Source organism: Myotis lucifugus, unplaced genomic scaffold, assembly GCF_000147115.1.
Source record: "Myotis lucifugus unplaced genomic scaffold, Myoluc2.0 scaffold_353, whole genome shotgun sequence".
In the NCBI taxonomy this organism is placed as follows: domain Eukaryota; kingdom Metazoa; phylum Chordata; class Mammalia; order Chiroptera; family Vespertilionidae; genus Myotis; species Myotis lucifugus.
Window position 1 is genome coordinate 229,691 of NW_005871401.1, and position 10,800 is coordinate 240,490.

Sequence of the window (10,800 nt, forward strand, 5' to 3'; positions counted from 1 at the left end):
TTTTATGTCACTTTTTGTTTCTGCTCACAGCTACAAGAATTTTAACTCTAGTTCCAGCTTTTGCCTTCCTATTCACAGTTCCCTATTTCTTTTTTTAAATATATATTTTATTGATTTTTTACAGAGAGGAAGGGAGAGGGATAGAGAGTTAGAAACATCGATGAGAGAGAAACATCGATTGGCTGCCTCCTGCACCCCCCGCACTGGGGATGTGCCCACAACCAAGGTACATGCCCTTGACCAGAATCGAACCTGGGACCTTTCAGTCCACAGGCCGATGCTCTATCCACTGAGCCAAACCAGTCAGGGCTAGGTCCCTATTTCTTGCTCGCAAATCTATTCAGAGAAATTATCTTCAGCGGGCTTTGTTTATATTGTAGAATTTATACATCATATCTCACCAATATTGTAAATCTTTAGACAGAAATCTAATGATCCCCAAAAGAGCTGCCAAACAGAAACTTATACTGAAATGCTTTCTATTCCCTTTATGATGAACTTGTAGCTAAAGAAAAAGAGTTTAAAATCAAATTACAACAAAATAATAAATAAAATTAAATAACACCATTTGTGATTTAATAAAATAGGAAACTCTCAGAATGAAGATTTACAGGTCTTGGTAGTTGTCCCAAACTATATTTTAATTCAAGTGGGGATGGTAGAGGTAGCAAAGTAACAGGAAGATTTAGGGCAGGTGAGGATACTAAAAAGAAAAAAAGGAGGGTGAGAGGAGAGTGAACAACTTGGGTACCATCACATTTCTTTAAGGGAGACAGCCTCAAAATTAAATTCTCACAGCAATTCAACTCGGTGCAATCAAAATTGGGCACTTTTTATGGGCAAAACACCAAGGACACTGCTTGAACAAGAAAGAGATTGGTTTACCACACTTTGACACATAACTACTCAAAATAATATATTTGTTCAAACACCAAAGAGCTGGTTTTAAATATTTCTTACAATCCTTATTTATGTATCACTTTGTTCCATTAAAACATGATCACAGAAAAATGGACAATGACACAAATGGAGGAAAAATTGAAGGTAGAGTAGATGAAACCAGGAGTGTAGCAAATACATAAAATGCATACATCATATCATAAGATCTTTCACATTTTTTTAGAAGGTGGGTCTAAAATTTGACCCCTAATCTTCCTGGCAGCAGGTGCAGGGAGAGAACCCCACTGGCTATACACTTCACTATCTGGACAATGAACCCCACATCTGCTCAGGAGGAACTCAACAATTCTAATACTAGACGAAACTGTCCAATGGGTCCTTTTAAAGGGCACCTTTTAATTGACCACCACGTTTCATAGGGCTGTTTCTTAGAAGGAATGCCAGTGTGAAAAATTCAGTGGAAACATTTGTGGAGGGTCCCATACCACACAGTCTACATACACAGCTCAGCCCTAGCAGGTCTGGCTCAGTGGATAGAGTGTCAGCCCATGGACTGAAGGGTCTCAGATTCAATTCCAGTCAAGGTCACGTACTTCGTTTGCTGGTCAGGGTGTGTGCGGGAGGCAACCAATCAATGTGTCTCTCTCAGAATGATGTTTCTCTCTCTCCTTCCCGTCCACTCTTTCTAAAAATCAATAGAAAAATATCCTTGGGTGAGGATTAACAGCAGCAACAAAAAGATATATAGCTCAGAGAACAGAGAGCTGGTATGTTTTTAGATCCAAGAAAATTAATACTGTGGTAAATTAAACAGGATCAAAAAAGAAGATACTTCTAGAATACAGACAGTCCTTGGGTTACGTTGGACTCGACGTACATCGTTTTGTGGTTACGTTGCCATCCCCACTTACATATGTGTTTTATGTTTTTTATTATTTATTTACCACAAGTAAAGGTCAGGAATTGTTATCTTTTAAATACCACAAGTAAAGGTCAGGAATTGTTATCTTTTAAATTTTTACTGTTTCGTTTCATTACTGCTGTGTATGTGCTTATGATGAAAATCACGTTACATTGTGCCGTAGGAACAGAACTCCGACGTAACCCGAGGACCTACTGTACATCTGAGATCATGTTTTATTATCCACTAGAGCAGTGGTTCTCAACCTTCCTAATGCTGCGACCCTTTAATACAGTTCCTCATGTTGTGGTGACCCCCAACCATAAAATTATTTTCATTGCTACTTCATAACTGTAATTTTGCTACTGTTATGAATCGTAATGTAAATATCTGATATGCAGGATGTATTTTCATTGTTACAAATTGAACATAATTAAAGCATAGTGATTAATCACAAAACAATATGTAATTATATATGTGTTTCCCGATGGTCTTAGGTGACCCCTGTGAAAGGGTCGTTCGACCCTCAAAGGGGTCGTGACCCACAGGTTGAGAACTGCTGCACTAGAGGCCCGGTGCACGAAATTTGTGCACTGGAGGGGGGGGGGTCCCTTAGCCCAGCCTGCACCCTCTTGCAGTCTGGGAGCCCTCAGGGGATGTCCGACTGACAGTGTAGGCCCACTCTCCAGGGAACAACCTTAGTGCTGCTGCAGAGGTGGGAGAGGCTCCCGCCACCACTGCTGCGCTCACCAGCCGTGAGCCTGGCTTCTGGCTGAGTGGTGCTCCCCCAGTGGGAGCACACTGACCACCAGGGGGCCGTTCCTGCATTGAGCGTCTGCCTCCTGATGGTCAGTGTGCGTCATAGTGACCGGTCATTCCGCTGTTTGGTTGAGTTGCAATTAGCCTTTTATTATATAGGATTGGTTTACAGCCTATAGATTAGCTATTATATAATGGTTTTAGAATTCTAATGCTAGATACTCTTGAAAAGCAACATTTCATAGATGAGAACACTGATAATGACAGAATGAAGTATTAAAGTGAGACTAAATCTATTCTATTATGAATGCTCACCTATCAAACAAATTTCTATTTATTTATTTTTTGAAAAGAAAATGATATTACAACTACTGGGTAAAACTGCCACTCTACTGACTGCCTACGATCATAAAAGAGAGGATTTTCAACCATTAAGACAACCATACTGACACTGACAATATTGTATTTAATGGTATACTTATATCCCCTGGTAAAATAACAAAATGGCAATTTTAGACATGGAGAGGGCTTTTGAGACCAATTAGATAAGCCCCTTTGTTTTCTTTTTTTAAATCATTTTTTATTGCTCAATTACAGTTGACATACAATATTATATTAGTTTATGGTGTACACCAAAATGGTTAGATTATATAACTTACTAAGTGATCATCCCGATAAATCTTGTACCCACCTGACACCACAGTTATTAGAATACTGACCATATTCCCTGTGCTGTACTTTACATCCCCATGACTATTCTGTTACTACCAATTTGTACAGCTTAATCCCTTCACCTTTCTCATCCAACCCCCAACCCCCTCCCATCTGGCAACCTTCAAAATGTTCTCTGTATCTATGAATCTGTTCTGTTCTGCGTGTACATTTATTTATTTATTTATTTATTTATTTATTTATATTTTTATTGCTTTTAGAGACAACGAAAGAATAAAGGAGGGAAGAAGGGAGGGAGAAAGGAAATGAGGGAGGGAGAGAAAGAAACAGATAATTTGCTCCACTTATTTATGCACTCATTGGTTAATTCCCCCCTCCCCCACCCCAGTTAATCCTCACCCCAGGATATTTTTCCATTAATTTTTAGAGAAAGTGGAAGGGAAGGGGAGAGACAGAGAGAGAGAAACATCGATGTGATAAAGACACATCAACTGGCTGCCTCCCGCAAGTGCTCCAACCAGGGCCTGGGATGGAGCCTGCAACCTAGGTACATGCTCTTGAACTTTATCGAACCTGGGACCCTTCAGTTCATGAGCTGATACTCTATCCATTGAGCCAAACTGGCTAGGGTCCTTTTTATAATTAAGGATTGTTTTTTATTTGTACCAAGCATTTTACTTCTTCTGAAAATTCCCTAGTTCAGCCCTTTTATAGTACATCAAGGCTTTTTTTTTTGTAATCTCAATTTTAAAAAAATATGTTTTCATTTATTTCAGAGAGAGGAAGGGAGAGGGAGAGATAGAAACAGTGATGAGAGAAATATGGATCAGCTGCCTCCTGTGTGCCCCCTACTGGGGATCAAGCTCACAAACCTAGGTGACCCCCTTGTGCATGAGATGATGCTCAACCAAGCCACACCAACTGGGCTCAGTGGTTGATTCTTGCATGTGCTCTGACTGGTGAACCTCTAACCAACTGAGCTACCTGACCAGGCACTGTTTTATAGATTCAACTGTTGATAAATATATATTTACTAAATATATATTTACTAGAAGCCCGTTGCACGAAGATTCGCGCAATAGGCCTTCCTTCCCCTGGCTGCTGGCACCAGTTTTCCTCTGGCACCTGGGACCCAGGCCTGTGGTCCGGCCGCAGTGAGGCTTGGCTTCAGTCTTCAGTCTTCAGTCTTCACTCCGGCTGGAGCCTTCAGTCTTCGCTCCGTGCCTGTGTATGCAAATTAACCACCATCTTTGTTGGGTTAATTTGTATAGTTGCTCTGATTGGCTGGTGGGCATAGTGGAGTGACACCAATTTGCATGTTTCTCTTTTATTGGTGTAGATTGTCATTTATTGTTCATAGTTTTGTATGGTTTTTTTTTCTCCTCTTCTTCTTAAAGACTAACATTTCAGTAATACTGGTTTGGTGGTGATGAACTCCTTTAATTTTTTATTGTCTGGGAAGCTCTTTATATGTCTTTCAATTCTAAATTATCTAAATGAAGCTTTGCTACATAGAGTAATCTTGGTTGTAGATCCTTGCTTTTTATTACTTGGAATATTTCTTGCCAATCCCTTCTTGCCTGCAAAGTTTCTGTTGAGAAATCAGCTGACAGTCTTATGAGAGCTCCCTTGTAGGTAGCTAACTGCTTTTCTCTTGCTGCTTTTAAGATTCTCTGTCTTTAACCTTTTGCATTTTAATTATGTTGTGTCTTGGTGTGGGCCTCTTTGGGTTCATCTTGTTGGGGGCACTCTGTGCTTCCTGGACTTATATATCTATTTCCTTCCCCAGAAAGGGAAGTTTTCTGTTATTACTTTTCTCAAATGGGATTTCAATTTCTTTCTCTCTCCTCCTCCTCCTTCTGGCACCCCCTAATGCAAATGTTGGTACACTATAAGTTGTCCTATAGGCTGCTTACACTTCTTCATTTTTTAAATTATTTTTTTCTTTTTGCTCTTCTGATTAGGTGTTTTTTCCTTCCTTACATTCCAAATCACTGTTTGGGTTCTTGGCTTCATCTACTCTATTGTTGATTCCTTATAAATTATTCTTTTTTCAGTTAGTGTATCTATTTCTGATTCTTTTTTATGGTTTCCATGTCCTTTTCTATGCTGTTGAAGTTCTAAATTTATCTGCTCTTCCCCTAAGTTCATTGAGCATCCTTGCAACCAGTGTTTTGAACTCTGCATCTAGTAGATTGCTTGTCTCCATTTTGTTTAGTTCTTTTTCTGGAGTTTTGTTCTGTTCTTTCATTTATGTTTCTTTGTCTCCTCATTTTGGCAGCCTCCCTGTGTTTTTTTCTATGTACTAGGTAGAGCTGCTACATCTCCTAGGCTTGGTACAGTGACCTAATGTAGTAGGTGTCCTGTAGGGTCCAGTGGCACATCCTCCCTGTTCACCGGAGCTGGGTATTCCAGGTACACCCTCCCTCTCTGTGTGGGCTGTACCCTCCTGTTGTAGTTGAGCCTTGGGGATTGCTGTTGGCACATCAAGTTGAGGGATATATCCCCAGGCCAATCAGCTGTGACCACTGTGGAGGATAAGCTGTGCAGGGGCCCACCCCACAGAGCAGGACTTACTTCAATGGGACTCTGGTACTTACTGAGTCTTCCCCTTGAGTATGTCGCTTGTGGAGTGGTTGGGTGGTGCTTTGATGTGGTCTGAAGCTGTCCTCTGGGTGAGCTGGCTCTGGGGCCTCCCAGGAAGTGAGGCCAAGGTCAGCCACTGCCTGTGTTCTGCCCAGGGCCACCGTGCTTGAGTCACAAAGTGATCTGAAGATGGTTGCTACTTGTGCTGGGCTTGGAGGTGCCCAGAAGAGGCCAAGCAGTGAACCAAGGCCAGCTGCCACCAGTGCTGGGTCTGGGGCCACTTAGCAAGAGGTACAGAATATGCCAAAACCAAATGCTGCTTGTTTGAGATACTTTAAGAAAGTCTGAAGCATGAGCCAAGACAAGCCATTTGTATGAAAAAGCCACTGCCAACAACTTGGGAGGGCCTGAAAGTTGGGTGGGGCAGGGTCTCAGGGAATCACCAAGGCAGGGCAAACAGTGATAACCAAGTTGATGGAGACTCAGCTATGGCACCCACCTGCCAGTTCTGTGTGGTAAGAGCTCATCAAAGGAACAATGGCCTCTGCCAGCATTTCTAACAGAAAACTGGCCCCTAGCTCTTTCCCTGATGCCCAAATAATTCAGTTCCTCCCCATAGATCTCTGGTGCCTTTCAAGTTGCTGCCCCAGTGCTGGAGCTCAGAGGCAATGAGTCTGAGTCAATCCATGTGCAGGGCCTGTTAGAGGAATGGCTGGGACTCCAGCAGCCCTCTGACTCACTCAGCCACAATCCCAGCTGGTTTTTACAGCCAGAAGTTACGGGGCCTTCTCTTCCTGGCACTGGAACCCTGGGCTGAAGGGCCTGTTGTGGTACTGGGACCCCTCTCTTCAGCAGGGACCTCCGCAGCTGAGATATCCCTCCCAATTTTTATCCACCACCTGTGGGTGTGGGACCAGCCAGTTCTGAATCTCCGCCCCTCCTACCAGTCTTGATGTGGCCCATTCTTTATATCCTTAGTGGTAGGACTTCTGTTCAGCTAGATTTCAGGTGGTTCTGAATGATGGTTTTCTGTAGTTTTTGTTGCAATTTTTAATCAAGTCCCATTGTTTTCAAAACAGGCCCAAATAGACTGAATGACTTAGGTAAGTTCACAGAGCTAAGTGGTGGCAGGGCCAGTTCGGCATTCAGACGTCCCGATTGGTCTAACACCAACTAACGAAGCTGCTCACTTCTACTCTATGATGTAAACACATTTAGTTTATATAGCTATTAAACCAACTAATAATGGCCTCAGGTTTTCTACCTTAGTTTCACAGGTACCTCATTCAACAAATATGTATCTGCCAAGATACAAAATAACTTCCTTGCTTACAGTTTGCTGCAATAAATAGAACCTAAATCAAAACAAACGAACAAACCAGTATCCAGTACTAATATAATACTTAAGTGCTGGTAGGATGGTAATGTTTAATATTTAATAGACAAACCTGTCTAGAATTCCTTTGAGACCACAGCTTCATACAACCAATCACTGTCCTCAGAAGAGGGAATACAATGTGCTAATTACAAACACTAGACAGGAAAGTATCAAACAAGAATGACATGTCTGTGAAATTCAAAAGATGAAAACAATTTCTAAATCAATATTTTGTGGTGGGATTAATGCTTTGTTTCTAGAAGTTTAAAAAGGCACACTCAATACTTAAACTTTTCTGCAAAGTACACTTAATTTTTTTTAAGTTTTAAACATAGCTTATGTAGAGACTCATATGCTATCTTAGGGGCTTTAAATCATATCAGGGAGTTTCTCAAACTAAGGAGCGAAAAACTGAAATTGAGAAAGGTGCAATTAAGCCAGTGTTTTTGTTTAGCAGATAATTCAGCAGGTGCCATAATCACTCCAACCTAAGTCCGAGTATGGAAAGGCCAGCAGGAGCCAGATTGCCCTGACAACCGCTGGAGCTAGAGTGCTGACAAGCAGAAATGCTGCCACCAAAACGTAACCATGGATACCAGGCCAGCCTTGAAAGGTAAAACAACACGGTCCTTCTCTCTTATGTTTCAGGTGCAATCTATTCTTCAAAATGCAATTCTGTTACACTAACATATCAATTTCAATCAACTTCCCCACACACACACACACACATACACACACACACACACACACACACAAACTAGCAGATCATGTGAAGGATGAAAATTATATCTTTTTCAAAGTTAGTAAAGTCCTATAAAGCACACTCATAATTTCAGAAAAGGCCAACTACAACTGGGAATACTCACTTGACAAATCATTGCAAGCTGTCAGGTTGCAAGCTGTCAGGTTGCAAACATCACTGGTCTTTCCCCCCTGCTGTTTTCATAGGCTCTAGGGCAGCGGTTCTCAACCTGTGGCGGTCCAACGACCCTTTCACAGGGGTCACCTAAGACCATCCTGCATATCAGATATTTACATTAAGATTCATAACAGTAGCAACATTACACTTATGAAGTAGCAACGAAAATAATTTTATGATTGGGTCACAACATGGGGAACTGTATTTAGGGCCAAAAGGTTGAGAACCACTGCTCTAGGGGTTCTGAATGTTTGTAGCAAAAATGTACAGAAGCAGTACTTATCTTTAGCCACAGGGCTTTTCACATCAAATGGGACAACCACAAAACAGTGAGACTTTAGGATGAAAAATGTTCTTACAGCTAGTTAATCTGATTTGCAGGAAATGTTTTAGTAATCCTAGGTAAAACTCCTAAGCAGTCAATATATTCCCATCAGTTTCTTTATGGTACAATTTCAAAGAGGCATATATAGAAGCAAATTCACAGGCCTGTCTTTAGTCCTTCGGGGAGTCTTTTTATTTTTAATTGATTTCAGAGAAGAATGGAAAGGGAGAGAGAGATAGAATCATCAATGATGAGAGAGAATCATTGATCGGCTGCCTCCTGTCGCCCCCTACTGGAGATTGAGCCCATAACCCGGGCATGTGCCCTTGACAGGAATAGAACCCAGGACCCTTCAGTCCACAGGCCTGCACTCTATCCACTGAGCCAAACTGGCTAGGGAATCTTATACCAGACAAATATAATGAAGTATTTCCACTTCTAAAGTTCAGCAAATTTACTTAATAGCATGGACAGTCAAGACTTAAAAACCTGCGAATTAGAAACAGTCAAATGTAAGGCTTCTTAAAATGATTACCTAGGGGCAAAGTATTAACCACTGTTCCCCTAGATCAGGCCTAATAAGCCTCACTGTGTAATTTCCTACTTTTAAAAGAGCACCTGCATTCTTGCTGGGGCATGCGATGGCACTACCCTAGACAGAACACCAGGTGGGAAATCCGGAAAAGAGGCTTAGAGTTGATCATTTCAGAAAGGGCAGCCAGTCTAGGGTTCCATAAAAATTCTACTCAAAATGTCAGATTTGATTTAAAAAAAAAAACAACACAAAACAAAACACAAAACTGAATCATTCATTTATGTTTAAATGGTGTATGGTAAAGGGTGTTCCTTGTATTGTATTGTCTTACTGTTTGTTATGCCTTCGTAAAGTGCGACACATAAAAATGCATTTTACAAAGTGGAAAGAGCCCCTCTCTCTCCAGCTACTCTATTACATCTACCATTTTACACCTTAAGGAGTTTAGCCCCTTTTCCTAGGTTTTAGTAACATAACACCCTCCCGCGTTCTCTTTCAAACATTCAGGGAAGGCATTTAAAAAATGCATTTAAGATCCTTTTGCAGTTTCAAAAGCGTGATGACTGCGTGTTCGAGCTCTTGTGTGAGATGTGCCTCCCGCAAACCTTGTTACAACATGGGCTCATCACCCGTGTGAGGTGACACACACACACACACGCACGCACTCACACGCACGCACACGCACACACACCACATATTTCCTGCATCAATCGGGAACTCGGAGGCCCTTGAGAGCCTCGAGGGGGAAAATAAACAGGAAGTGAAAGTGACAAGATAACGGCATTGCATACTTTCTGCTTTTCTTTCAAACGGCACGGCTAAAAGCTAAACCATATTTTTCTGCTTTCCTTTCAAATGGCACGGCTAAAAGCCAAACCATATTTTTCTCTTTAACAATCGGAAACTAATTTCACGTGGGGGTGGGGGCTGACACTCAGAAGCCACGCCCTTGCGAGCCGCACAGCTGGAGGGAGGCGCTTCTGCTGGGCGGCCCTCGCCCGGCCCCCGAGGCGCCCCGCGCAGCCGGCACCCGCTTCCTGTCTCTCTTCCAGGGCGCACCCCCCACCTCGCTCCGCGCCACGGTCCACGCAGACCCCGGGGCCAGGGTCAGGCCAACTCTTACTCACGACACACGCTCGTGATTCACCGGAACAGCGCGCGCTACCCTCCCTCTCCCGGGGCGCGGGGGAGGCTCCGGGCCCCCCGGGGGGGGGGATGGTCCCCCCGGGCCGGGGCCCCCCTCGGCCGGCCGGGGCCGGGGGGCTCCCCTCGGGGGGGGGGCCCCTCCGGGGCACGGACGACTGGGACGCGGAGAAACCGCGTCCACGTACTCCAAGCAGGTTGGGGTGATGGTCCGAGCGCCTGCCGCAATCTGTCCATCACCTCTCACCTCCTGTCCCTGATATGTTTACCTTATGCTACTCTTTCTTTCCTCTATACTACTTGTCACCATGTAATATCCTATAGAACTAACTCTGTATCATATTTCTTGTTTATTGCTGGTTTCTTTCCCATGAGAATGCAGGCACCAAGAGAATATGGTCTTTGAATACTCTGCTCACTGATGTATATGTAATGCCTAAAGCAATGCTTGGCACATAGTAGGTGTTAAATAAGTATTCTTGTTGAAGGGAGGAATGATCCCCCTCTGCAGGGGTGTATCCTGGTGTGCTCCGTTATTAACGCTCCCTGCCCCTCCCCAATACACTCCTCATTTCCCTTCTAGAATGATCAACAGGTTCCTTAAGGAAGAATTGAAAGAGAAATTTATGAATGGTAAGGAATGGATGTAATATAGCGAATGGAATGATTAAAATGAAGAAAG

At 42.9% G+C, this 10,800-nt stretch overlaps 1 non-coding gene across 1 annotated transcript; it reads left to right on the top strand.

The window, feature by feature from the left end:
- The first annotated feature begins 9,509 nt into the window (after window positions 1-9,509).
- LOC111828404 lies at window positions 9,510-9,614 on the top strand. The gene has a single exon (XR_002832269.1). It is a non-coding gene; the product is annotated as a small nucleolar RNA U13 (small nucleolar RNA).
- Window positions 9,615-10,800: the final 1,186 nt, after the last annotated feature.